Source organism: Acyrthosiphon pisum, chromosome A2 (genome assembly GCF_005508785.2).
Source record: "Acyrthosiphon pisum isolate AL4f chromosome A2, pea_aphid_22Mar2018_4r6ur, whole genome shotgun sequence".
NCBI classification, from domain to species: domain Eukaryota; kingdom Metazoa; phylum Arthropoda; class Insecta; order Hemiptera; family Aphididae; genus Acyrthosiphon; species Acyrthosiphon pisum.
Genome location: NC_042495.1, coordinates 105,718,294 through 105,725,005, shown reverse-complemented (window position 1 = coordinate 105,725,005; position 6,712 = coordinate 105,718,294).

Genomic DNA, 6,712 nt, shown 5'->3' with positions numbered 1-6,712 from the left:
ATACATTAAAGCCAACACTATTATTTAAGGTGTTAATTTTAAGTCCTAGACACGCTCTGTATACGTTTACGATCAGTGTTTCGCTGTTGTAGGCACACCATAGATTATACTTATATCTTTGACCGTTGATACCGTGGTCGGTTTTCTCGCGATGTAGGTATGTGCGGAAGACAAAGCGAGAAGAACCGAAGGGGTCGCTAGGCACAGCTCAAGTACTTAAACTTGAACTCGGGATCCATATTTGCTGATGTGTTTGTGTTATTTTATTATAGTTGTGCATTATTATTAATGCTGGGTAGCATGACAATGATTAATGTATTAATTTAATAGTTCAACAAAATTTAATGGACCAATTATGGGCCACTAAATATCATGGTTAAGGGCCATTAGTTCAATGAACCATTTAGCCATTAGCTCAATATTGATTCGTTAAATGTTGAATGCGATTCGGCAATGTATTATTGTCTATAATTTGTGGGTCGAGTCACAATTTATTGTTCGAGTATTTTTGGCCACGGCGAAGATGGAGCATCGTGTCACGCGAAATAATGTTGAAAATTGAAATTAAATAATATGTCACTTGAAATAACATTTTAAGCGTCATATTAAGGTCAAACGATTAAAATATTAGTATTGTTCGAGAAAATTATTATCATTGAACGGTCTAAACTTGCTTTGTAGAAACTGTTATGAGGTATATTATTTGTTTGACGTTTAATCGTATTATTAAAATCGATGCCTTTTGAGACTTTAATATTGAAGTTATTAAGATATATTTTTATAAAATAATTTGTAGTAAATGTTCTCAACCGTTTTTGAAATAATACATTTGTGGATATTATATACGTTTGTGAACTATAGTATTAATTATAAAACGGATTTGGATTAGGTCTGATAGATGAAAATTCAAACGTTTTTTTTTCGTATGTATAGGTACACGTACATTAGTCACTAACGAGTAACAAGGTCATGCATGTAGCTATTTAGAACACTAACCAATTTGTAATTCTATTTTATTACTTTTATCCTAATGATCTCAGAAATGCAATGTAAATGCTAATTTGTTTCCTTAAAATATAAGCCATAAGAAAGACACGGATGGGTTGGGACGACAATTATTATTATACTGTTGTTGAATGTGAAAAATATTTTATTATTTTCATTTAGGTACCTACCTACCTAACGGATGAAGATTTATTAAAATAAAAATGTTCACTGTACATTATTATTGAACTTTTGTTGATTTAACTTTCATATAAAAATATAATGTGCATAAGGTTTTATAATATTATATATGCATATGACTGTAGCAGAACTTAAAATACGTGTATTTGTTTTAACTATTTTTTTTCGGTCCATCTTTTTGCACCTCATATTTGTTATTTTTTTTTAATAAAATAAATTATTACTTGAAATTGAATATTGCAACAATTCTGTAGTGTTAATATCTATATGTATTGTGTATGTATATTATTGGGATTTCTAAATACTATGGACTATAGGTATTATTTCTGAAATGTTCGACTGGTAAGATCGGAAAACAAATTAATGTATTATAGGTATCTAAGATTTCCAAAAACGTTCAAATTATTTTGATCATATTTTTAATATAATATATTATATGTTTTTGATCGGATACCTATAGTATATATTACCTATTATAATATTATATGGGGTCTTTAAATGTTTTTTTTATCAAGATTCTTGGCCTGATATCACAGAGGTTTTGGTTTTTTTCGATGTACCCCGTTGATAACAAAATTTGTTCTTTGATCAAAAACTTGAGAATTCAATACAAATGTTTCTTTTTAATGAGATTTTAACACTGGTTGAAAAAAAACTGAATGTATATAAAACCAGACCAATATAGGTACACACAATTTCCGCAAGCCACATAAATTAATTTTACACAAACGTTTAGACGCATTTTATTGATAATATTATCAAATTAAATCAAATATATATAACATAGGTATTATAACAAAAACGTGTATTCATTTAAATTACAGCAGAATAGCATAGCATTATTTATTGGTGGGTATATAATACGCAGTTTAAAGATATTTCGGGTTAGGTCGGGTACATTACTACATTATTATATCATTACATTATTAAATTTCTAAATTATTACCACGGAATATGATTAAACAATTATAGGTATGACATTATTTAGCAAAGTTAGAAGGTATATACAGCTCTAACATATGACCGCGAAATGGCACTAAACACGGTGGGAGGGGAGGGGTGACTTTCAACATTTTACTGGTCTATAGAACTGTTAGAACCAATAGAACAAAAAATAAAATAAATGGAACCAACAAAAATCAATATAACGACAGAGACAAAATAATAGTCCGACGAATTTTTTCGTCCTGTTCCAAACCGAACGGCGTGGACGTCTGTGTAACCGCGGTCCGTACAACTCCTGCAGAATGGACAGGAAACTGCAGGACGTGTCGGACGGAAATCCTAGACGGAGAACATCGCCAGCTAGACTTGGTCGCACAGCGATATTCGGCATGGATAGACATGGCATACCCTCCAGTGACCCTTTGGAATCACGATGTCCCGACGGTTCCGGTATCCGACACTTTAGATTTGACGTTGATCTAATCTCTGCAGGTGTCTCACCAGCTAGACTTGAACGCACGGCGATATTTGGCATGGGTATACCTATTATACGGAAAAACGTTTTAACTGTTAGACCGTAAGAATGAAAAATTATTCGTAATGATCGCAAGGAATGATTATTGATAAATTTTTTATTATAAAAAACTAATAATTTGTATAAATTATAACAATGGAATAATATAATTATTTATTCATAACTAATATGTAAGTATTTTTCATAATATTATCAATATAATTATTTTTTAGACCTCATCCCCTCCTCACGAAAACTTCGAAATTACGCAACTAGTCGAAATATAATGCTTCAATTTTAAACTTCAGTATCTTTTCTGGTGATAAAGTCATTCTAGTTACTGTATCCCTATTCCCGAGGTCAAAATTGAAAATACAGTAGGTTACTAAAGTGTGAGAAATAAGGAAGAACTGGATTTTTTACATAAAGATATTTTTATACAATTTCGATTTTGATTTTTGGTGTACCTCATTCTAAAAAAAATAATTGTAGATACCTACATGATTTTTCACCGAATGTTCAATAGAATTTATAAATTTTCAAAATATTTTGATACCTATGCATATTGCATAATACTAAAATTTCAATTTTTATTATTTTTTAAAAAAAATATATTCGATAAAAAATTGTTAAAATTGCTTATTAATGATGTAGTTTGATTAAAATATTTTTATATTAAAAAAAGTAGGTTATAAGTCGTTGTCACTTTTCTGTAGAGAGGTTACAAGTTGGTTGCTGTAATGGATAGTGTTAAATTTGAATACAATATGTTCCGGCGAGGAAATACAATTTGAGTGGACTGTATTTTTTGTATATTTGATGTATTCAATGTAGAATAAATATTATAATTTATTAATAAAGGTACTGCGACAGTAACCAAAATATAATAATTTACGTTAGATATGAATCGTAATAATAATGTGTATGAAGTCCATCTGTGCAAGTCTGCCCTGGGTGGGTCTTGCTGCAGAAAGCTCCGTTGAACACGCACTGACGAGATTTGGTGCTCCGCACTCGTATTCCGGTCTCGCCCGCTGCGTTGACTGCTGCTGCTGCTATTTTTAAAGACATTTTATTATAAAGTTTGAGATTAAAATATTTAAAAATATGGAGTTCAGTGTGGACATTAAACTGTAATATGACGCTCTATTAGATGAAAAAAAAATGATAAAATTTAGTTGATCCTTCAGGAGTACAGGACAGGACAGTTATTCCCATAAGGTGTAAAGTGTATTTTTGTTGAGAAAATGACATTCTCTTATAAAATAAAATAATCCGTTGGTCTCCACCCTATTACAGTATTACGTCATATACCACCACAACACATTTTAGATTCTGATCAAAGCAAATTAAACTAATATTGAAATATTATATATTATCTGTATATATAAAACAGGAAGCTGATTGACTGATCTATCAACGCACAGCTCAAACCATTGGACAGATTGGACTGAAATTTGGCATACAAATAGCTATTATGGCGTAGGCATCCGCTAAGAAAGGATTTGTCGAAATTTGCATCTTAAAGAAGTGCTCAAACAGGGATCTTGAGGTTCACGATGGAAATTGGAAATTTTATTTTTATTTATTTTTTAAATAGTTGCCATTGGTTACAGTCTACAGTAGAAATTAGTATTTATTCATTATTGGTTTCCATTGGTTATTTGGGCAGATCAGGTACATTGATACTCTAGATTGAAATCATACACTTACATACCAGCAGCACGGGGTCCGCGATCTACCGCAGGTAGATTGCCTACCTACCTGATAATATACTGCTGCGAATCAGAGTTTTTACTCCGGGCAACGAAAAAGTTACGTTTTGAACGCCATCCACCAAATATTAAATAACGAATTAAACAAAGTTTGGGTCATATAGAGTTGGTAAATTTAACGAGCAACGAAGTGCACGGGGTCGGCTAGTTAAATATATAAGGATTAACCAAAATTTGAATTTTTCTTTTTTCTCTGTGATAGAAACGATAAAATCAAAAAACACACACATGGGCTACGCATATGTATATGAATTGTTATTATAAAGTGTAAGATATTTATAATGATGCATAGTTAAATAAACGGTTTAATAATATGTTACACGGCGGATGTTGTAACAACTGATGCGCAATATTAGTCATAATTAAATAAAATATATTATAATTATTGTAAAATATTTAATACCTAAATATAATCTACGAGTATGAGGTGTAGGTATAAAAAATATAATAGGATAATATTATAAAATTATATTGTATATAAATATATAATATGTACCTACCTGCATTTTGTGTAAGCATAAAGTGTTGCCCGGCGTATTATATAGGCAAAATAGGTACATTACTGCAATTTCAATATTAACCATAATCATTACGTCATTTCAGCGTATCGCAACTTTGTTAGCCGATAGAGTGTGAGTGCTTACAAACCAAACCACATCTTACTCCACCGTAAATACCTAAATACGTACCCTAACAAAAGCAATTATTTATATCAGAAGTAAATTATAGGTACAGACCTGCAGTGCCGTAGCCAGAAATTTTTTTTTTTAGGGAGGGGAAGCACTTAATTTTTTTTTCTAGCCTTTGAAAATGCTAGAATATCTAATTATGGCCCCTTTGTTCATAAATTGTATCTACTCTTTTTATGACTAGGTATATATTTATGTTATAAATTTGGGACCTACATTTAATATAACAATGTTGGTAAGTATTAATATTATTGGAAGCCATAGGTAGTAAACCATAAATGTATTATGTATTCATTAATGATTAATATAAGCATACAAATATATTATCATTATATCAAAATGTGTTGTAAACAAAACTTTCCATTTTTTGTTTGAATATTGTTAAAATAGGGCACCCCCTGGATGCGGCACTGACAACACAGGACGCATGTTATGTTCCAGAAAAAAAAACGGCCAGAATGTAGATTTGTCGAATGTTAAATAACAGAAAATAATATTACAGAATTGAAAACAACCAGAATATAAAAAGCCCAGAACATATTTGAACAGAAAATAAAATTAACGAAAATAAATACTACAGAATGTTAACTGATAAGAATTATTATCAGTAGAAATACAGAAATACAGAAATTGATATTGCAAAAATTCGAAAAGTGTATAATTCCAGAATGGAATATAACAGAATACAGTTTTACAGAACGTTATGATGCATAAAAAATTTCAACTGAAAGTTATATATTAGAAAATATATTTCCAGAAGTATATCTATTGAAATTTTTTAGTCGTTAATTAAAAATTAAAATTCGTGGGTACAAAATATAATTTTTTTACGTATGTCTGTTATTAAATTAATGACAGCTGCTAATAGTAAGTATAAAGAAACTAGTGTCTAGTACACAGATATTAATAAATAACCATTCTTATTGAAAAAAACATATCAGCGTTAGAAGAAAAAAAAGTTATTTTAAAAACCTACAGTTATACTGTTAAGGCGGGTTCACAACTGCCCGTGTCGTGTCGTGCAAAATCGTTTTTTCTGATTGGTTCACCAAAATGTGATAATAAAATATGTACGTGTTGACCACGTTGAACTATATAATAACTATATTATTATATAGTTCAATGGTCACAATGTTTTTCGCCTTGGTAGATTTGTTTACTGTTATCTTATCTATCTAATACCTATGGTATTGTGGTGATTCAGTGCACGTATCACCACTTTGCTCCCACTCCACTCGTTACCATCCGCTGCGCGGTACCAATTATTTTATATTCGTGATTTATTTTATTTATACAACTTCCGTGATTTTTATATTTATATTCTTTTGTAACTCGATCTCGCGTCTCCCATTGGCGACGCCATGCCACTCGTCCCGCGACAAGCACGACGCGGCCGCACCACCGGCCGGTTTCGTTCTCTTTGCTCACAGCCCTCGACCGAGCCACACGCGTACCGAGTATTTCGCTCTCTTTCGACGTCATGTCTCCCGACCAGCCGAATAGCGATACGACCTCGTACGGTCTCGCAACGACCTCCGCTCGTCACGCCTACGGACCCATGTCCTGACGGCGACCCGTCTCCTCGACGTACCTGACGCTCCCTC